Below are 22,796 nucleotides of genomic sequence, written 5' to 3'. Positions count from 1 at the left end.
CTTGTCCATGTTCCTCTGTCCTCTTCCCTGCCGGTGTCCCTTCCTCTGCATCCCTCACAGGCTTGCCTTTCTGCATCATTAGCTGGGACCCTTCAGCCTTGGCTGGGAGGTTTACTTTCACTTCAGCTTGCACAGGCTGTGATGTGTACACCTTTCATCTTGTATAAACATCAGGTTAATTCTATGGCAATATTTTAATTAATTCTTCCATTTGAAGGATCAAGATGGGGCTAAGCCATGCCCTATCGCCCACCACAGGCCAGAGAGCATGGACAGAATCTTGTCATCTACCTCTCACCTGGAGATTGGGCCTTAGGCCAGTAATTGCCTGGATTCCAAGACTGAGTTATCTAGGATACTGACCTGGCAAGGGTGGGGGGCATGGCACTTTTCACATGGTAATTACTCAGGAGCTGGGACACCAAGAGGCCCGGAGGTAGTCTTCACCATCTGACTTGAGTATGAGTGCCTCTGAGGAATGGGCCAAGACTGCTGAGCCCTGGGACAAACTCAGCTCTGTGTCTTTGATTTCCCTTGAATTTTTTCTTTGGCACTTTTGAAAATTCCAGTCTGTCTCTGCTCTGCTGTGGTGTAGCGAGGATAAGTGATTTTGCCCTGGCATGGGCCAGTCCTTTAAGATGGCATCCTCGTTGGGATGCAAAATGGTGACGGTGGAGGGAATCAGGCCAACGGGTGGCTAGGGCATTCGGAATGGTCTTGGCACAGAACCAGCAGGCTAGTGACCTTCCTGTCCCAGGAAATGTGGAGCCAGGAAATTTGGGGAGAAGGTGCAGCTTGGCTTGTGCCTGATCCTCTGAGCCCTTGCCACAGGTAGAGAGACTCTTTCTCAGGATGGAATGGGAAGGGGGAAGAAATTCTTGTGGATACTGGGAAATTAGAACATGACAGTAGATTTGTACCATTTGGCCAGAGCATCAGAGACGTTTTTATCCAAAATACAGAAAAGGTCCTCAAAAAGCAACTCTTGAATGACCATGATTTCGGAGGGTTTATTCACTCTACTTCCATAGGTGGGTAATTGAAAATAAAATATAACTGGGTGACATTTAAAAGTGGCTATTCAAGGAGTTGGGAGATCTAGCTACCAAATCCTATTCATCCATTGAATGGCTGTGTGATTTAGGACAAGATGATTAACTTGGTTCTATAATTCCTGAGGTTTAAAATAACTGTTCTCTTTTTTAAAAAAAACTTTTTCCTTTAAGATGTCATAGAATAAGGGCATATTTATATCAGTTACTTTAAGCAACTCAAGGGAGCAAAGTACTTTAAAAATGTTACCTCGATTGTGAAGTTTTTAGGTATTTGAGGGGACCTACAAAATGCACTGGAACAAAAATGGACACATCTTGAGAAATCACCAAGAGCTGTGCATTTAAAGATAAATAAAAAGAATGTATTTTTAAAAAAATGGAATAGTTGACATTAGGTAGGCAGGAAAATAGGGAGAGAAGAGGAGAAAGCACAGAAAATGCTCTTTAAAACAGAGTGGTTAGTCAGTGAGTGTATTGTCCTTCCCAGACTTCCATTCTATTGTTTCTGAATTTGGTCATAAATAATTAGTTTCCTAGGGATGCGGTAACAAAGCACCTCAAACTGGGTGACCTAAAACAACAGAAAGTAATTTTCTCACAGTTTGGACTCTGGAGTTGTGGAATCAAGGTGTGAGCAGGGCTGGTTTCTCCTGCAGGTGCCAAGAGGCATCCGGTGCCCCATGCCCTCCAGATGTAGCTGTCACCACCCTTGGTGTTCCCGGACCCTGCCTCCCTGTGGCATTTTCTCTGTGCTACTGGTGTTGAAATCTCCTCATTTTATAATGACAACTGTCATGGTGGATTAGGGTCCACCTGAATGACCTCATCTTATCTTACATTTGCAAAGACCTTTCCAAATAAGGTCACATTCACATGTGTGTGTGTGTGTGTGTGTGTGCACGCGTGTGGTGGAGGGGAACGTTCAGTATTTCAACATGATTTTAATGGGGGTAGGGGTGGGGACACACAACTCAATTTGCAGCACTAAGTGAAACAAATCTTCACTTCACCTGGTTGACATGGGCACTGGCAACTCCTGTGTGGGTAAGGCCTCTTCTGGCTGCCTCGGAGCCCGGCAGGAAGCTGGCCTGGAGCTGCAGGGGCCTCACTGGAGCCGTAAGTGCCTTGTGGTGCCTGGGTTGCAGCTTCATCCCAGGTTTAATTTGTGCCCTCTCGCAGCCCAGCCCAGCCCAGGCCCTTAGCCCTTCAACTCTCAGTCCAGAAATGTATTAAAATTTTTTTTTAGATCCAATGTTTAAAAAAACAGAGTTGTTTTAATGAAAAAAGTCATGTCTTTTAAAAATAGATCAGAACACGTGTTTCTGGTCTCTTGCACTCTCTTCCATTTGCTGTACCCACACAGGAGGCACCCGCCTTGACCTTCTGTGGCTCAGGGACCATGGCTCCCCTGAGATGATGCCTCATGCAGCTGGTGACACCAGATGCATTGTGAAATTAAATGCTTTCCATTCCTACATCGTTTTTTAAGGCTTTGTTGAGTGGCCTAAATTATCTTATCTATGACTATTAGCAGGGTCAGCAGGGGTGGAGGGTGGGAGGAGAGAAGGCGGAGGAAGGACAACGTTTTCAGCCAGCAGAGCGAGCAAAGTGTGACATTTCCAAGACCAGCACGTTATCTCTGACCGGAACCTCTTGGTCCGCATTCTCACACAGGTTCTGGTTTCCTGAAAACTGTGTACTGACCTTCACATAGGGCCAACTCTGAATGCCCAGAGTCAGCTAATTTTCAGCTTCTGCTGCAGGAAAATGGATTTCTTTTCCCTTTTCCAGAAAGTGAAAATAGTGTCCTTTCATTTTGTGAAAACAACTCACTTCTGACAATATTCATGGAAGGATCTGAATTTACCCAGGTTGAGCAAAGGTTTTGAGCTCATTCCTGTGTGCTTTGACTGCAGTGCCCCCTAGTGGATAATTTAATGCCATACAAGATTCTCATGTTGGATCACTTGGCAGAAATCTAAGAAAGCATTTTAACAAACTCATGGTTTTCTATGGTGGGTCCATATTTTGTTTCTTCTTTTTTCCAAGTAAAGTTCATTGCAATACATGACAAAATTGTGTATATATATAACCCTCTGATGGCTCAGATGAAATTTTCTACACATCCTCTTTTCCCTGTTTCAGGAATGAGGGGAGAAGAGACAGGAGGGGTAATAAAATGGGGACAGAAGGAAATTGCCATAAGGGCTTCTGAACTGTGGTTGGTAACATGATAGATATGTCTAGAAAACGAAAATGCTGGAAATGTGATTACAGTGAAGTGTTAAAACTGAGATTATCATGTGATCAAAATGTTAAAAAGCAGTATAGGCATACAAATTCGTTCAGTGAGAATTTGACACCTATTTTCTGCCAGCAGCCTATGACAAGTGGGTGGGGAGGAAACAGCAGGTCTCCAGATAAAGGCCACTTTCTTAGTGTTTTGAATAAAGAAGTCCTGCCTGGAACTAAATTCCCAGTTTATTCAACTGAGACCAGGACCCCCGGCTGCCCTGAATGTTCTGGTCCATAACTGGAGGAGAGGGGAAGGTCCTGGGCCCACTTGCTTGCTTTGGAACTTCCTGGAGATCGCAGGGCAGCACAGCCAAGGGACTCCAGGAAGGCTCGTTTTGTACGGGGCACAGATTTGGAGGATTCTCAAGGCTTCTCTAAGGTAACTGTAAAGCTACTGCAGAGATGCCCAGATTTTTAGATCTTACAAACAAGCCAAAAAAGTGAAGAAAGCTTTTAAAAGTAAAGTAAAGGGATAAAAAACAATTGCTAATTTAAAAAGATTCCAAGAAATAACACTAAAAACAAATTTCATTACTAATTAAACAACTATTATCTTCCCAGGAAAAAAATGGGTTTTATGTATATGTGTATGTATATATGAGTATACACACACACACACACACACACACACACACACACACACACACACACACACACACACACACACACACACCCCACGTCCCTCCTCTTCTTTCAGTTCTCCATGGAACAGAGAAACGTTTGTTCTGAACTAACAGCTGTCTGAGGACTGGCGTTTGGGAACAGTGTGAGATCCTTTCCCTGAAAGCTGACATTCCCTGGTGTGATTTGGATGTTTCTTTGGAATTAGGACTCAGGGGCCATTGCTGTGTAGGGAGGTGTGAACTGTGGGAGAGTCTGCCCTCCAGGGCAGCAGAGCTCAGTCCCTGCTGCCTCTGCCTGCTGTGCAGGATGTGGGAATGTCAGACCTGAGGATCTTGGGACGCTGGGACCTGAGGAGACTCCTGATTAATCCTCCCCGTTTGGTGCCAGACTGTGTGTGAACCATTCCAGACAGATGGGGATATGCTCACGTTCAGGGCCTGTGAGGAAGGATTTCTGAGCATCCCTGGAAACTGTATTCCAACCTTCAGGAATGCTCACTTTCCAAAAGGAAATTCACTGACCCTGCAAGTCAGCAATTCAGACTCAGAATGGGCTTAAAAGTCAGAAAGTTGAATTTCCCCATATTACAAAGTCACTAATTCACCAGGAAGAGGCAAAGGAGAAGCACAGATTCACTAAAATTGTCTGGAGCAGCTGACACGACCCTGTACATCCTACACAGCCTATCACTGCAGACTTGAACACAGGACATCCTCTCAGGTAGTGGGCAGGCTGGGTTGGGGGTGCCCTGATACATAATCTCACACTTAACTCCAACCCAGCGAACACTAACCAGCTAGGGCCAGTGTGAGCTGAGAAAAGGCAACGTCAGAAGCCTTTCTTGAGGCTTTACCTGCTGGGCTAGGATCTTTTCTTTTATCTTCTAAGCTTTTTCTGATCCATGCTCAAACTTTTTATTCTTTCTTTAAAGGCCTTATCTTACAAATATTTGTTTGATTTTTTTCCCCCAAAATTAAGTTCCCTTTCCACATATATTGTTCCAAATGGGCCACAGTATTGTAATGTCTAATCAACGCGGAACATCTGCCCTGTTTATGCGTCCTCCCAGCCTCCATTCTGGGAGTCTGTATGTCGCACACTCTTATGTAAATTCCTACTTGCTGTGTGTCTCTCAGTTTGCCTTCTTTTGTCTTCCTCACCTTTGAATGAGCTGTGTATTTCAACTATTTAACTCTGTTGGTTGGTTTTTGGTGTCTCTGTGTTGGATTGAATGATAGCCCCAAAAAGATATGCCCACATCCTAATCCCCGGAACACATGAATGTTACCTTATTTGGAAAAAAGGGACTTGGCATATATATTGACTTACGGATCTTGAGCTGGGGCACCCATCCTGGATTAACCCAGTAGGCTCTTATAAAGGACACATGCACGAGAGATGCACCAAGGAGAAGGCCACGTGGAGATGCAGACAGAGGTAGCGATGTGGTCACAAGCCGGGGGCTGCTGACAGCCATCAGAAACTGGAAGAGGCAAAGAACAGAGCCTCCAGGGAGTGCTGCCCTGCCAACACCTTGGTTTTGGACTTCTGGCTTCCAGAGCTGGGAGAGAACACATTTTTCTTGCTTTAAAGCCATCAAATCTGTGATAATTTGTTAAGGTAGCCACAGAAAACTAAGAGTCTCCAGTATTCTGAGACAATATTCAAGACAGTTCCTATGGTTGCTAGTGAGTCACGTTCCCACATTCAATGTTATTTCCCAACTGTCAACATCCCACTGCACCGTTTCAATCACCGATCACCATTTGTAATTCTAAGTTTTGCGTTTTATTTGTCCACTTACGGGCTATGTCTAGAATTGGAGGCTTCTGTTTCTCTATGAATCAACAGAAAATAAATTGGTTTACTTCCAATTCACAAATTTTGGAGCCACAGCCTGGAAAACTTGTTATTGAATAGCTGGATGTCTTAAAAAGAAGTATGAATCCTGTGGAGGTATTTCAGAGTAATTAATACCGATTATACTCTTGCAGCAGTTAGGGTATGGTCTGGAGCTAGACTTCCCGGGTTGGAATCCAGCTTTTCTAATTTAATAACCTTAAAGTACTCCCTTGGGGTAAGGACACCAAGACAGTGCTCCTACATACATAACCCTGGGTGACCCTGGGTGTTAAGCAGAATTACATGTTCTAGGAGCGTTCAGTATACTCATAAAGCTAATATTAATTATTGTGGTTTATTCTGTTGGTAGCTGTATTTGGCAGGGAGTATAAGGACAGATGCCCTCTCTTATTAAACAAGCCACACTCTCTCAGTTCCTTATCCTTTGCAGTACTTCTCAAATTTATTCCATTATTTCAATTGAAGGGCTGATTAAGGTTAATCTCATTTAGGTCGTTACTGCTTCATGCTTGCGCTATTTTAAATATTCATGGAACCCATCCCCATATGACTAATTTTTTTCCCTCCAGCAGAATTTTAGTCACAGCACCGCAGTTCCCATCGATGGAATTCCCATCATCTATAGCAGTGGCCTGAGGCTCTTTTGAATCTTCACACAATCAGTGGGAAAAAAATTAACAGGCCATATAAATAATATGCGAATACAACTGTATTCATACGTGATAAAATACACAACTACAGAAAATCTTAAAAGGCGAGTTTAAACTGAAATAGGAAGTGTTTTTAGATGTCCTGTTGGTCACGGTGCCAGATCCTGTCATTAGCTGCCATCTAAAGACATGCTTTACATTTAGGGTGAGGTTCTTCTTGAATAATAGTCACAAACCATCATGACAGTGCATCATTTAAAACTTTGTCTAGCTTCGTCTCAGAGGTGACTTGACTCTTGTTGCTTTTACCTTGTGCTGAAGTGCAGGTGTATTTTCTGTCATTTTCTTGTTGTTCGTCTGTGCTTCCTTTATTGGTACCATGTTCAAGGTGCCATTTCTTTCCAAGAATCTTTTTAAGCCACTCGGTCATTTTCTGAGGGTTAATTAAGCTAAAACATGAGCCACCTGGGCTGCAACATGTGACAATAAAGAGGCAGCAGAGAAATGGGGAGGGACCCTTCTGCCACCCACACCCCTTTGCGATAAGTTCACACACTCATTGGCCATCTGAAATACAGGCTGAGTGAGGACCTTAATGTCCATTTCTATATATAATGTTGACAAAAGAGAAGACCCAGTGTGTTCTTGCTGCCTCCCAATTTGTGCCCCTGCAGGGTGGACATTCATCTCTAGGGGGATCAATGTCTATACATAAAGTTCAAACTTCTTAGCCAGGCTTCCTAGACCCTCCAGCACCTGGTCTGCATGGGCTTTTCCTGGCCCATTGGTTGGTTGGACGGCTCCTACAGGATCCAAATGGGACGTATGCAGTTAGTCTTCAGTCTGAAGGGGTTGCTCACTGTCCCCCATAGCACCTTACTTTTGCCTCCAAAGAGTCCGGAGACTGCCCTGCCCGTGTTCAAGTAGATGGTTTTACCTTTCCAAGAAAGCCGCTGTTGTCTGAATTTCCCTGCAACTTCCCTTTGACATCCTCCTGGGTAGGTAACATCCTTTTTGGGTCCCATGTACTGCTCCTGCTTAGTTTTAACTCTCATTCTGTCGGGGTCTGCAAAAGTCTGAATATGCCTATTTTGCCTTTATTTTGTTGGATAAATCAGCTGGGTATAGAGTCCGAGACTGAGAACAATTTTCCACTACAAGTTGAAAAGATTTATCCTCTTACCTCTAGTGTATATATTCCATTCCCTGATTCCATTTGTTTGCTTCCTCTCTGGGAGGATCTAGCACCTTGTCTTTATCTCTGACATTTCAAGACCTTTACATTCATTGTGCTAGGCACTCAGTGTACCTTTTTAACCTGGAGGCTTATGAACCTCAGGTCTGGGGAAAAGGCTTTTCTATCATCTCTTTGGTAATTTCTTCCTTTCTGTTCTCCTTTTGGAATTTCAGAAATTTTGAACTTTTTGTTTTGAACCTCTTTCTTTCCTATTTTCCATTGCTTCGTATTTTTGTTTTACTTTCTAGGACTTGTTCTATGTTATGTTCTAACTCTGTTGAAATTTATATCTTGTTATCATATTTTAATTCCCAAGAAATCTCTCTTCCTTTCTGATACTAGTTTTATATCTATCTTTCTGCTCTTATTTTATGAATAAACTTTCTTCTCTACCAGCTCAGTGGGCACACACACACATACACACAAACAAATCCTGTTCCTACATCATCTCTATTTCCTCTGGAGTCATTCCTACCAGTCCCCTCTAATTTATGTTGCAAGTTTTCTTAAATACCTGATAATCCTTGATTGTCCTTTTATAATTCAGATTAAGATGCTTGAAAGGGATTAGCAACCTCTCTGTGTGAGCAGAGCTGTGGACAAGTGGGCTTCACAGCAGATGCCAAACTAAAATTTTGGCCTTTTTGTAGTAACCCATTTCTCTAGAGCAGCCTCCAATCTCTTGTTGGGGAGTATTTTCCTGGCTGTGGCCTTCCGGCATCAGGTTCTCAGAAGTGGGTTGGATAGTTTACCATCATTAAGCTTTCAGTTAACCGCCCTATTTTCAAACCCCCTACCTAATTCTCTCTCTGTGCCCATCAGTAACTGTTAGATTGGCGCCTCTTTCCTAGGGCCCATTTCCAGCCAAGGGTTGGGGGCCAGAGAGCATGGAGGTGGCTGTCTGTATTGAGCTACTGGGAGAGAATATGCAGGCCTGTTCATTCTACGTGGAAGCTTTCAGCCCATGCCCTGCACGGTCCCGTGGCCTTCGGGTATCTTCTGACTCCAAGTCCTTGACTTTTGAAGGTTCTGTAGGGCAGACCGGTTTTCAAACCCTCCTGGAAGAAAAAAAAAGGTTTACAGTTTAAACTCACTTTCTTTTTCATTAAAGGAGCCAATTGAAGAAGTATTTTGTGAATTTTCTGCTGGAGTGGCATCTGTGGTGCTTGATGGAGCTGGGCTGAAAGAGTCAGCAGGAACCACAGATCCGAATCGACCTAACTCAGGAAGTGCGCTGTTCACAGGCAAACATTCAGAACACTAAGTTGTCACCCATGTTTAAAGAAATTTGCATTTGGGGGGACATTAGAATGCATTCGTGTAGAAACATTAAGCAGATGTAAAAATAATGCTAATTTGGCACCAGATGGCTTGCTTTGTTGCTTGCCCTAGGACAGGTAGGCGCCAAGAACTATTGTAAGTAGAGGGAACAAAATTATTTAATGGGATGGTATTTAAAAACTAGACTATCTTAGGTTAAATAATTTCTTTCATTTCTTGTATTTAGCAGTCAAAGATATGTGCCTCTTTATTGAATTCTAAATCTCATTTTCAATCTCTCAGTGATGCCAACACCTTGTAATGTAAATTAGATAAAACGTAAATGTGTTTTTAGCATGAATATGGTAGGTAAAATGCATAAATCAATTATATTACTAACATTTTCCATTGCTTAATTAATGCCACTCACAGGGCTAAGTATTTTATAAGTCTTAGTTCACTTCTTCTTACATACACCATATAAGATACGGTGTCAGTCAACTTAGACTAAGTCAGTCATGCTGCAGTATATAATAGCCCCCAGATCTCAGAGGTTTATAACAACAGATGTTTATTTCTCACTCACACATGTGCGTTATAGGGCTGCATAACCGGGAACCCAAAAGGTGGAGGAGTACCTGGGTGGAAATTGCTAGTTTCAGGTGAATGGGTAGGGCAGGTGGTTCTTAAAACTTCTGTTCAGAAGTGACATGTCACTTTTCCCCTTGATTCAATGGCCAGAGCAAGACATGTGGTCACTTCTGACTTCAATGGATGAGGGAGGTTTTATTCTATTTCACAGAGGGGCATCTTAGGTCACCTGGCCAGCTTTGTATCAGTGGGTGGGGAGATACAATCCTCCACCAGGGAAGGCAGCAAATATTTTGATAATACAATCTACCACGAACAAAACAAAACCCACAAAACAAAACAAAAACACAGTGTCAAGGAGTTAATTATACAGAAATGTTCGAATCAAATCCTGTATACTACTTTTTTAAAAAAAGAATTAGTTTTCGCTTGTATGTTATTATTCCAGGGTGTAGTTGGGAAAGAAAAACAAAATGTTAAGATATTATCTAAGAAGAGTAGCACCAAGACATTTTCTGACAAAAGGGCCAATCTAATGTTATTTAAACAAATGAAATTCAGGTTCAAAAATCTAGATTTTGATGCTTAGGTGGTCTCAAAGAGGATCTTGTTTCACTTTGGAGATTCTCCAGTGTTTTCCATTCATTTGTGTGGCAGCGAAACTTGCCAAATGTAAGATATGGTTGAGAGGGAATAAGTGCTATGGTTTTAAGGGGGAAGTAACTAAGAGGAAATAATTTTACATTATCAGAAGAATTATCTTAATCTCTTGGGTTCCTAGCCAGTCTTTGCATTGTATTTCCTTTCTCATGGTTGCATGACGTCTTGTCTGTCACAAAACAGGTGAGTAAATACACATCCCAATGGTGTAACTTGTTTTCTAGTTTATTATAATGTTCAGTAAAAGTAACCACTTATCTGGGTTTAACATTTATTACACTTTAGAAATTAGCCAACCCAGGAGGCCCTGTGTTTTCTTGAACGAGCCTGCCACCTGGTGGTTATCTGGAAAACCAGAGTTGGCAAAACTAGTGCTCTGTAGTACTTTATATAAATGTAAACTTATATAAATATAACATTCAATTAAATACCTTTATGTATTGAAATAAATATTTTCTTCAATAAATATTTTTTGAGCACCTAATGCGTACCAAGCATTATTCCAGGTAGTCATCTTACAACAACAGAGAATGAGGTGGACAAGAATCTCCACCAGTATAGGGGCTGGTGTATAGAAGTTAAAATTTGGAAACATGGTCCACCTTCATAAGCTACTAACCTGATATCTTACCCACAGTGTGCTCCATCTTCTCTATATGCTATATGAGAGCTATATATCCCTGCTCCTATAAAGGTCAGCTCTTTCCTTTTCTGTTCTTTGGATCCAAACGCCTTTTGCTTTCTCAAGGACTCGAGGACTTGGCATCTATAATTACCTCCTCCTCCTACATCCCCAAAAGCTTCCTACCCCTGGAACATCTCCTTCAACATATACACCTGCTCCAATGGCTTTCATTAAAAAAATCTTTCCTTAATCCCAAATTCTCTCTAGCTAATACTGCATTTCTCTGCTTCCCGTAATTATAAACTTTTCAACTTTTGTTTTTATCATTCATGCCCACAAGAACCCCATCTGCCTGGTTTATTATTAAATACCCAACACTCAGGAATAGTTTCTGGCACTGAGTAGGTGCTTGATAAAAATATTCAGTTTGCATATGAATTCATAATGCAAAGTGGTGGTGCCCACCTGGCCCTGGTCTATGGGCACTTTGCTATTTGGAAAACTGAAGTAAAAAGGGCACTAAATTGATGAGAATGATGCTTAGCACTTGGGAAGAATCTTTAAATCTGTGGTTTCCCAGTTTGTAAAATGAGGGGTTGGTCTACATTGGGGGTGACAACTACATATTGGCCTTGGGGTGAGATCTCATTGGCAGTGGTATCTTGGCTATAGTATCACAAAGAACTTTTGGCCACAGAAAGAATGCTGTGATTGTAGCAATGCCCCCCTAGATGTGGGAAGTGGTGCTGCTTACGATTCCTGGTCCAAACATAGTTTCCTCTGGCTCTAAACATAAGAGTGATTTAACAGACAGAATCTCAAACATTGCTGTTTGAACTGCATTTTAGATTTGAACTAGACTTAAACCTTTGAACAGTTTTCAACATTTAATGAGAGTAAGAATTAGTTAACTCAGACTCAAAATTATGAATGACAATCTCCACGAATGAATCTGAGAGTAATGGAAATGGATCTGCATCTATTTATTTCACTGGAGTTCATTGCCTAGCCTGTATCACAACGGAAAAGTATTTCATTGTGGAAGGTTTAAAAACGTTCCTTTCAGATAAATGACCTGCACTGAGTCTGGTATTTATTATGCTTAATATCTTATTTCCCTCTCGGATGTGTCTCTGCTTTTCTTCTAGTTAGCTGCCTTTATTTGCTTTCTTTTCCTCCATTTTGCTTCTCCACAAGATGATGATGCCAGACTAGACTGACAAATATTTCAAGCTATATTTCAATTACTGGGACAATAAATGTGCACCAAATGCAATTAAAATAAAGTAAACCTCACAAGGGAGCATAAGCCCCTTTTAATGGAAATGAGGATTAAATGTAAATTTTCATCATCGAAGGGTCAGTCATAAAGGTTTAGAGTTGATGAAAAAAACGTCTGAATGAACTGTAAGATTTAAAAGAGTGTATAGAGTTTATCTTAGTGAAAAGAAAATGATTTGAGAGTATAGAAGTCACAAGACATTCTGTACATAGCATGTTAAAGATTTAGAGAACTCTGTTTTATTGTTTGTGTTTGTTGCCCCAGAGTAATTTCTTAAGGCAAATAAAATAATGCATGTAAAAAGAATTTGAATTTTTGAAAGGAAGCTTCAAATTCACTTTATTATAGTCTAGGTATGATTTTTAGCAGGAAGAAATTATTAATGCTCTAGATCAGGGATGGGCAAACTGTAGCATTTTGTCAAAGCTGAACTGCTGTTTGTTTTTGTGAATACAGTTTTATTGGGCCACAGCCAAGTCTATTTGCTTCTATGGCTGCTTTCCTGTGACAGTCGCAGAGTCCAGCAGTGGCACCAGAAACCTTGCGGCTCGCAAAACATAGTCACTATTTGGCCCTTTCAGAAAAAATTTGGTGGCTCCTATTCTAGATTATAAGCTTCTGCATTATACTGTACATTTTTGAAGGCTGGGCCTCTATGTTTAACCTTAGTTTTTAATTTCTCTGAAAAGTATTAATATCAGTAGATGATCGGATCATAACAACTTTAAGAAATACGGTATAAAATATAAATTAATGCACTGGGTAGTCTTTTAAAACTTTTATATCAAGTAGTTGCATGCATCCCTTAGGCCAAACCTATTTTTCTCAGCCCTTGGAGAAAGACGTGTGCCCTCTGCTTCTCTCTCCCCAGCCATGTTCTTGAGCATGCCCTGCCTCAGAAGGGAGCTCTGCAGGACTCGGGGTCCATCACCTTCCAGCCTGGATCATGATCCAGTGCTCCTCTGAGTCCATCCAGCTGGGTTATAGGGAACAACTGCCCTGAGAATTTCTGGCCCAGGCTGCCTCTTGCATCCTCAGTGCTTCTGACCTCTGGGAATTCCAGCTGACAATCTGCAGGTCCTTGGGCAGATTTTAAGCAGCTGCTAACAAGATCTGGGGGTAATTGTTGCCAGACTCCATGGCACCCCTTCAGGCAGAAATTTCGCAGCCCTTCACCTGGCCAAAATACAAGTTTAAAAGAAGAAGAAGAAGGAAAAATATTTAAAATACAAACATTTCTTATGATTTTTCTGAAAGCACAATACTTGAGAAGTCAATTTTTGCCCTGCAGTGTTCGTTTAAAGTTCACACCAAAATGTCTGGTGTTTAGTGAGAAGGAGCTAAGGGGTGGTGGCGGTCCCTAAATCCCCTAGGAGTCTGGGGTTCCCAGGTTGAAACCTCTGCTGGAGACTCAAGGAGAGAGGGAGCAGCAGAGCCTGGGGGTGGGGGTGAATATGTATTTTGACTTGACTTTGCTCCCCCAACGGATATTGTGCATAGTCCACAGAGAGGCTTCCTGCTTCTTCCCTCCGCCCTCTACTCATCCCACATTCCAGCACAACGTTACCTGTCTGGACCATATTATTTTTATGTTCCCATAAAAATACTTCAGCCCATGGTAACATGATTTATTATAATATTTATGCAGTTCATGTAGTTGCCAGTTGATATCATGAATGGCCTCAGGAAGAGATTTCTATATCTCCAGTGAAAATCACTGAGAAATTGTCCTTTATGAAATTCAGTGTTCTTAACATAAAGGAACACATTTGTTGCATTCCTCTTATATTGATTACTTAGAAGATTTGTCCCTCTTGACACACTAGAAACATTTTTTTTTCTTAGATGATAGTTACCAAGCTATATAATATTTTGACTTTTTTCTTCTTGACTGCCAGGAAGCTTAGAGCTAAATTTATTGTGCAAACTTAGTTACATGCTGCGTTCAGGTTTTCTTTATGATCGTCTGCACCCTCCCACCCTCTCTGATTCAGTACTTAACTCCTGCTTTTTCACCCCTTCTTTAGTGGCGGTCCTATTGGTAGTGTTACAAAACCGGCTTCTTTCGGACACATTTTCTGAGTCTGTTTAAATAATTGGTTATGGGATTCAAATACATTTTCTTATATAATCCTCAGAACAATCCAGTGAAGTTGGGAATATTCCTGTTTTCCAGATGAAAAGACTAAGACTGAAAGAGATGAAGGACTGTGCTCAAACTCATAAAGCCAGCTAGCAGAGACGAAGCTAGGATTTGAAACCATTACTACTTAAAAACCAAGCTTGTCCACTCAGCCACTAAGATGTACTCTCTCTCCTAGTCATATTCCAGCGAGGTTCAACAGATGTCAGAGAGAACTGGTCGGTAAGGACTGAATCAAGTCCCAACGGAAAAAATGATTGAAAGGATGAATAGTTAGAAGACTTTTATCAATAGTATTGATATTAACCCTTCCATAGGAGATGAGATCATTATATCAGACGAAACCCTAACAGTGAATTAACATTGGGGAAGCAAATGTAATCCTGTCTGTGATTGAATATATGTGATTAAAACCATTTTGCACCTATGAAAAGTTGCAAAATGTATTGGTGTTGGAGCTCTGGAGACACAAGTTCTCTTAGGTTCTTTCGGTTGCACTGAATTTGCTTAATCTTATTGGAGGGTAAAACCCATAAGCACCAACATAATGTTGATTGATGGATTCCATTTTTAGAAACTTAAACTGAGGAAACTTACACTGAGGAAATATTTCAAAAGACAAGGACTACGTGTTTAAAGCTGTCATAGCAGTATTATTAGGAATGAAAAACAGAAAGGAAGGTAATTGGCTTTCAATAAAAGATAAAATGTTAAAGTGATTTTGAATCAGCAGCAATGCTGTATACTAGATCATTCAAATACATAAGGAAGACAGATAAAACACTATGGGAAAGAGGTCTTTGCATATGATATGGGTCCATCAATGCAAAAAGTAAGTTAATTCATGGATGGTGTAGTAGGGGCTAACTCTGAAGTCTTCCTATTCCTGCAATTGCCTCAAAAGCTGGGTGGGGGGTGATCTTTTGCATTAGAAGTGGACTGGAGTGAGCCATCCAGAGATCTGGTCCATCAGCTAAAGGGGGAGTGCCAAGGCTGTGACCACATTCTTCATCCAATCAAGCCACTAATTTAAAAGTGAAGCCGCAGAAGTAGAGTGTTAAACCTCGTAGTGCAGGGAAAGTAACGAGAAGGCAGTCTCCACATAATGATTCCTCAGCCCAGAGCAGGCCTTCTTGACCAAAGTAATGAATGGTTGTTGCAAACACACTCCTTCAACATAGAACTTTATAACATGGTATTAGAAAGCCGAGCAACCCTGCACCCCACCTCTGAAAGGACACCAATTTCCAGTGAGGGCTACTGGCAAAATCCTGCAGTTTCCCATGTGTTTATTTATAGCATAATGGGACAATACTAGATGGACTGCTGAGCAACTTGGTTTAGGCAGCTAAGAAGTTGTTTGTGACATCTTTCTATGTTTGATTTTGATCATAGGTGGCATCCAGTTCCCCTTACAACTAATGACACAACAGATGTTTTGTTTGTGGATATCCTCAACTGCTTATGCCAGCTTTTAACCTGATTCATTTTAAGTCTTGGCTCTCTCCTTTCTTACCATCTTATTTTTTTTGTTTGGAAAGAAATCATTCTGAGGTTCCTGGGCTTGAGAAACAGCAGGGTATAGCATCTGTTTGGGAGTCTTAGAGAGTCTCCAAGCAGCAGAATTCTGTAGATGTTGCAGTTTGGGCATTATCTGCCCTGGAGAAGTAGGCAAAGCCACATCCCTAAAGTCATTTAAAGCAAAAAGATGTGTCCTCTGCATTCTGTTTGGCAGCTTCCTTTTGCACTTACTGATTTATTTTGGGCACTATTCCATGCATGCGAATTAAAGTAAAAACATCTTAATTACCAGGAGGGGCTGAGCTGAGGGTAGAAGTGGGGGTAATAGGGATGGGGCAGGACTGAAGGCTCGTGCTATTTGACACGGGAATCTCTTCCTTCTCATTTATCCACAAGTGGAGCCAAGTGAATAATTGTTCTACAACATACTTCATGCCACTGTAAAGTAACCTGTTCTTTGAAGGGTTTAATGGATGATTATGGGGGAAGGGCAGCCAAGGAATTAAGGTCTGTTTTCCCAAGACTGGATCCCTCTGCTCTAATCCCCTGCCCTGTGTCTGCAGAACAGGTGGGTACCACCTGGAGAAAGTCCTTGCCAGTGAGTGAGGCAAATGCTCTTCATCATTGGTCTGATGTATTTTCTAAGGAGGAAATGCTAGTCAGTAGAAAAAGCACTTTGGGACTGAAAGGATCGATGGGGAAATCTACTGAATGGGGGTTAGGGGGTTGGGCACGAGAACTGTAGAGGTAGGGCATAAGATTTGTTTTTTATCTGCCCTTTATCTTGGACAAAAATGTTCCTAGAGTAGTGCCAAGGCCAGGATGCTTCTTCCATTTAAAGGCCAGTGCTTCATAGTACACCCACGTTTGCTCAGGTTTCCAGCTATCCTTTTACAGTATGTAAGGAGGTAAAGTGAAATAGGGAACCCAGGTTAAGCTTCCAGTTACTCAGCAAGTAGTAACAGAGAGTGGAATTCAAAATTCCTCATGTTAATTTTTGGCATCGCTCTTGAGTGGCTGCCCAGATTTGTGCTGTGTCAATGGCGGGCTTGGGGCACATCGCAGGCCCTTGCTAAAAGAAAAGCCTCTCCCTAGCTTCTGTGTCTCCAAATGCATCGCCTGCCAGAGACACCAGGCCCCACAGCGAGAACGATACCCCTATAGCATGTGCTCTTAGCAAGGGCACTCACGTCTTTACCAACATCGTGTTTTTTAAACCCAGGTTTCGCAACCTCGTCATCATTGACATTTTGGGCTGGATAACTGCCTGTTAGGCGGCTTTTCTGTGCGCTATGTGGTATGTTCAGCAGCAATGTGGATCTTTACCCAGTGGATGCTGGTAGGAATTGCCCCCCCTTATACTCCCTTCCTGAAATGCTACCAGATCCTGCCAAACGTCCTCTGGGGGGCCAAAGAGCCTCTGCTTGGGCGCCTGTGGCTGAAACAAAGGAAGTCCTCTCACTTGGCTCTGTGCAGAGTGAGGTTCTAATGAGGGGTAGAAGGGAGAAAGACGAAGTCAATACACCGATTTCAGTATTTTCCTTTGATTAAAAATCATAACTATATTTCAGGGAAAAAAGCTATGCACTCTCATATGGGATATCTGCTGTCTGGCCTTAGCTTGCAATGTGTAGGTAAGATCTTGTGAGTGAATTCCAGCAACTCAGTCCTCCACTCAGGTTTGTCTGTATAGCTGAACTGATCAAATTCTCTACCTGGGCCTGAGGGTCTGGGTTAATTCACTGGTCTTGAAACAGAGGCTAGCCAAAAAGATGCCAGGTAAAGGTGGCTGGTGACACTACTGTCACCATGCTTTGGCTTCATTTATGTTACTCTGCATCTTTTACTTGGGACCTTGATCTTCTTTTTACTATTTAGAAGGAAAGAATGGGGGCCTGAGGCAGATGCCAGGCCTTGGTGAGTGGTGCGGGGTGAGGTTTGGAAGTGAGATTCAGTCTATATATAATGATCTAGTGCAGACATCTCAACTGACACAATAGATATCATTTGAAAAGCTGGACACAAACTGATGTTTTTGTAAACTGACTAATAATTTAGGTGACCCCGAGTGTGTTATACTGAGAGCAATTCAATGGCAAATCCTTTAGCAAAATTCAGTAGTCACTGTATAATTTATCTTTTTGATAAACATTTTTATAATGCAGTTTATCCTTCACTGAAGCAAATTATGTAGGCTATTGAAAATGACAATGGAATTCATTTTATAATCCAGGAAGTCCAGCTTTGTTTATTAAAAATGTATTCATTCCACTTGGAGAATAAAGTGGCTTTTATTTTCATGAGTATAGTATTGGAAGGTAATTAAATTTGTCATAAATTGCACCTTTCACATATGCTTCCAAGTCTATTAGTCTGTAATCTAAATGGTTAGTGACTGTATCAGTAGTGAATGTTAACAATTTTCTTAAGTCCAGAGCTCCAAATACTTATTTATTAATTCCCTAAGTGTGTGCTTTAAAATTTTTTTCAAGAGCATGCACCTCAAAATGTTAAGATGTTAGGTGAGCAACTAAAAATGAGCCTGAAAAGTCACCAAATTTGATTTCATATAGTAATGTATCAAAATGTAACATTTTGACTACCATTTGATGAATGTCTATAGACTATGGAAAAGTTTCCATTCTTATGATTAAAGCACTACCAGTTAGTTACATTATTATTTCATTAAGTAAGAATTCCTTTAAAAGATCTTTTCAGGGAACAACTAAAATTGAGACCCACAGTCTCACTGAAAGAAGCTTTTTCCTCCTGTTTCTATGGTAACCTGTGATCTGTATTCCAATCACACCTTCGAAAGGGCTTGTTTTCACCATCATGAAAATTTAGTTGGAAACACTGAAGGTACCAAATATAATTTTTATATTGTCTTTTTTTCTTTGAAAAATTGGAAAAAGAGAAATTACAAGACAACATCCAGGAGCTCATCATGCAAACACAATAGGAACATGTACTGATTAATTTTAAAATGACTTGCCAGCTTACAAGGTCACAGGGTTAAAGACTGAATGTTAAATGAAAGAACTTCTCAGATACCCTAACAAATACAGTCAGTAAATGTCCTGAGCATAAAATTGCAAATGCCCCTCTAATTTGATAGGGTGACACCTTAGAGATTTGCTCACAAGGATTTAAAATGTTACAGACCAAAATTTTCAACACAATTTTGAGCCGGGATTTTGCCTCGCAGAGGTATTTGGTGGTCTGGGAACGTTTTTGGTTGTCACAACTGGTGGTATGTGGTGGTGGTGGTGGTGTGTGTGCGTGTGTGTGTGTGTGTGTGTGTGTGTGTGTGTTCCTGCGTGTACTACTGGTAACCAGTGGGTACAGCCAACGATGACAGTAAACATACTACAGTACATGAGAGCCCCTGCCTCCCAACAGAAAAATACCCCAAAACAGGAGGTTGAGAACCTCTGCATTGAGCTTCATAAGTGCTGGGCTAGAATGAGGGACATATCAAGTATAATAAATTATTGAACATTTTATGTTCAAACAAATAAAGTGCTTTGGAGGCAACCCCTTATGGCCCTTTGGTTAAAATGTGAACATTTCCAGCCTGCATGTGTTTGTCTAATTTGATATCACCGCATAGAAGCCGTAAATACATGTTCAGGCGACTAGTCAAATGTTTCCACTGCAAAACTTCTAGCGTAGTATTGTGTTGACAATGCCGCCCCATTTAATTTAAATACAGTTAAGTTCCGATACCTTTATTTTTCTGTTAACCGAAAATGGACTTACCTTTCTTCAGTGGAATGCGGATGCACTTGCCTTTGACGTCTGGCCCCCTAATTTGGTTACATTTTGTCACCCCGACTTTGAAGGATAATCCTACCCCCGAATCCACGCCCAGGTCCTGAGGGCAAATCCATCCAGGAGGAAAACCTGCAGCTCGACCGTTTTCTTTGCTGGGTTGAAGGCGAGCACGAAAGCAATCCGAACAGGCAGAGGGCGCCAAAATGCCGCAAATAAAAGTTCCAAAGGTTCCGGCGGGTTTTGCGGGGAGATAAAATCGGCTTTTGTCTCAAGGAAAGAGCTACCGTTGGAAGCGGTGTCCTGTTATGTTACTTTCTCGGATTTGTTTCTTGCCCACAGATAAGCAAGGTGAGCACACCTCCTCACTCTGGTGATTATTTTGTGTCTCGGTGTTGAGGCGGCGGCCGCCCGGGCGCACCCACACGCCCCGATGGCAGCGGGTTTGACCGGTGCGCTCCGGAGCAGCACGTGCGGGTGCCTTGGCCAAGCGGCCTTCCGGACAACGGGCTGCCTCCATTAAGCACGACCTCGAAAACCCGACGGCTCCGTTTGTCGGTCTGGTGTCTTCCCTCCTTCCTCCCTCAAGTCCCGCATCCTCGCAGGGGCGACGCCGCGCGCTCGGCCGCAGCACCTGGGCCGTCGCCCTCGCCCAAAGCCGCAGCCTTAGCGGCCGGGGCGCCGCCCGCTGCGCGCCTCATCTGCTGGGGCGTCGGCCAGACGTGCCTGCCATCCGAGGCCACCCTCACTCCCGCGGACTCGGGTCCTGATGGGCGGAGGGGAGTCACCTGGTCACCCCCAGCCTCCCTGTCCGGGGATCGGAAGCTCAGCCGAACGTCGCTTAAAGGACGGGACTGGGTGCTGAGACGGTAGCAGGTGGCAGGGGGCGTCACTCATCACCTCGCAGGCAGCCCCGTAAGTCTGCGCGAGCGCCTGAGCACTTCTTAGGCAACCGTTCCAAATAAAAGAAGGGGCAGAGGGGGGGCAAAGGCACGGGGTCGGGGAGGAGATAGGAATGGGGAAGGAGTCGGGAAGCCGGCCTGGAGGGCCCGTGAAGAGACGCCGGAGGGGCCCAGGGTTGGAGGGCAGAGAGGGGAGGTGGGAAGGGGGACGGCCGGGAAGGAGGGGCAGGGCGGTGGGGGAGCCGGGAGGAGCCGGGCGGGGCGCCGGGGTGGGGGGAGGAGGCGGGCGGGAGGAGGCTGGGCGGGCGGACGCGCCGGGGGAGGGCGCTGGGCAGGAAGGGGAGGGGGAGCGCGAGCGCGAGAAATGCAGCGGCTGCAGCGGCGGCGGCAGTAGCGGCGGCGGTGACGGCGGCGGCGGCAGCGCTTCAGCTCGCTCCTCGCTCCGGGCTCCGCCGTCGAGCTGGGCAGAGAGCCTCCGCCAGCGGCCAGGCACCCGGCCGGACGACGCCAGCGACCCGGGCCCTCGGCGGCACCGTGCTCTCCAGGGGCGGCGCAGCACCCGGAGCCGGTAAGGAGGCGCGCCCGGTGGCCTCGCCGCCACCGCGGACCCGAGGCGCGCAGCTCGGGGACCTCCGTTCCCAAGTGCGCCCGCCCCACCCCGAGGCTCTTTGTTCTCTCGCCGCGCCGCATCCGGGGGCCGAGGGGCGGTGCGGGCCCGGTTGGACGGCGTGGGACTGGTGGTATCCCCATGCGGGCTTCGTTGCATTTAGGGTTCCTGGGCTGATGGGGAGCCCCGAGGCGGGTGGCTTCAGCTCACAGGGTGGGGAGGGTGGAGGGCGTTGATGAGTCCATCGGAGTTGAGGGGTACGTATGGGGGGACGCAGCTAGTTAAGGAGGAAATTGCCAAAGGCGACCCCCCTCCCCCCAGATGCTCGAGGAGAAGACGGTTTTGTGGGGTAGAAGGGAGTGTCTGTGTCACCGGGACCATTCACAGCTGGGAAGGAAGCGCCTGGTCTGAGGGGCGCAGCAGCAGAGATGCAGGGTGGGGGCGGGGTGGTGCGGGAGTAAGAGGAGAAGGAAGGGGAATCTGGTGCGGAAGGAGGTGGCTTTTCGGTTTAGCAAACGGGCTTTCCTTGACCCGTGGGACTCCTTATCTTGGCTCGGGGTGACCAAGGAAGACGAAGTTCACATAACGTTCCTCCAGAATCACATCTGAGCGGATCAAAATCCCAGCGTTGGACGTGGCTGAATTGCCTTCTAACCTGTGGGCTGCCTCTCAGCATTTATATGATTTTTTTTAAGTCTTTTCTTCCGAGACCGCGGCCCCCGCGGGAGGGCGTGAGCTTGAACCTGACGGCGCGCGGCCCCTTACGGCCCAGCCCTGCCGTGAGCCAGGGTTGGGGTCAGCAGGTTTAGCCTGAAGCGTTCACGCTGAAACCCGACGCCGGGCTCCTGTCCCTGCTCCTCCCTCCCTCTCCCCCACGCCCCGTACCCCCGCTCCGAAAACTAAAAATCGCAGAATCCCTGCATCCGCTGGCACACAGCTTGGTTGCAAACCGCATTCTTTTCATGAATATTCATCGAACGCTTGGCTGGGCTCGCCCCTTATCTGTTTCCCCAGAGACATTTCCGCCTTAAAACGAACTCGGTGGACAGCCTTTGCCCGTGCGTTTCCATCCTGCTGAAATTGTGCCGCTCACACGGGTGCATTTTTAGTACCTTCAGCAGGGTGGACACACCTCGGTCTCCCGAGAGGCCTAGGCTAGCACGTGTGGGGGGGGTTAAAATCAAACACTAATATCGAGGCGGCCTTCCTGCTGTAGGGGTTGGGATCAGCCTCTTCGGGATTACAGCCTGGCTAACAGATCCTAAACACTACTGGAGAAATGAATGAATCCGGTCTGTAATCACCTATTCCTTTGTCTCGGCCTCGCGCATGCGCCCCAGAGCAGGGTGTGGAGGGCCCCCGGCAGCCCCATCTGATCTCTCCATCACCCACCCACCCACTCCCTTCCGAACCCGAGGAACAAAGGCGTTTGCCCTAAATGTTGCGTGAAAGGCTGGGTTGCAAATGACAGTTTTTCCCCCTGTGTTTGCGCTTCTTTTTTAGGCGATCTCTCATCTTTTGCCTTCTTAAGTGACTTCAATTGATGAGAAATTAGATAATAACCTTGATAATGCGAGCAAGCTGTGGATGAAATATTTTTATAACCGAGCAGTTTTTCTTTCTACTACTGTCCATTGTTCTGTTTCCTGTGACATATTGCACTGCAGTAATGGTGGCTCTCTTAATTTGCATCAATTAACCGTTTGA

The 22,796-nt window shown here is 44.2% G+C and overlaps 1 protein-coding gene and 1 long non-coding RNA gene across 4 annotated transcripts in view; one reads left to right on the top strand and one right to left on the bottom strand.

The window, feature by feature from the left end:
- Positions 1 to 5,708: 5,708 nt before the first annotated feature.
- Positions 5,709 to 19,765, bottom strand: LOC118973221 (uncharacterized). Its single transcript, XR_012131742.1, has 3 exons — positions 19,569 to 19,765; positions 13,074 to 13,318; positions 5,709 to 8,782 (listed from the first exon to the last, which is right to left on the bottom strand). It is a non-coding gene; the product is annotated as an uncharacterized lncRNA (long non-coding RNA).
- Positions 19,766 to 19,908: 143 nt separating this feature from the next.
- Positions 19,909 to 22,796, top strand: part of BASP1 (brain abundant membrane attached signal protein 1) — a 53,322-nt gene continuing 50,434 nt past the window's right edge. The window contains exon 1 of one of the 3 annotated variants that reach the window (XM_073237646.1): positions 19,909 to 19,931. The gene's annotated coding sequence lies outside the window, so the exon portion shown is untranslated. Of the gene's footprint in view, positions 19,932 to 20,359; positions 20,496 to 20,842; positions 21,051 to 22,796 lie in introns of those variants that run through there. The other 2 variants (XM_017653565.3, XM_037025202.2) reach the window with 2 other exon arrangements.

Source organism: Manis javanica, chromosome 1 (assembly GCF_040802235.1).
Source record: "Manis javanica isolate MJ-LG chromosome 1, MJ_LKY, whole genome shotgun sequence".
In the NCBI taxonomy this organism is placed as follows: Eukaryota; Metazoa; Chordata; class Mammalia; order Pholidota; family Manidae; genus Manis; species Manis javanica.
Note: the sequence above shows the minus strand (reverse complement) of the source record. Positions and strands in the feature narration are given on the sequence as shown.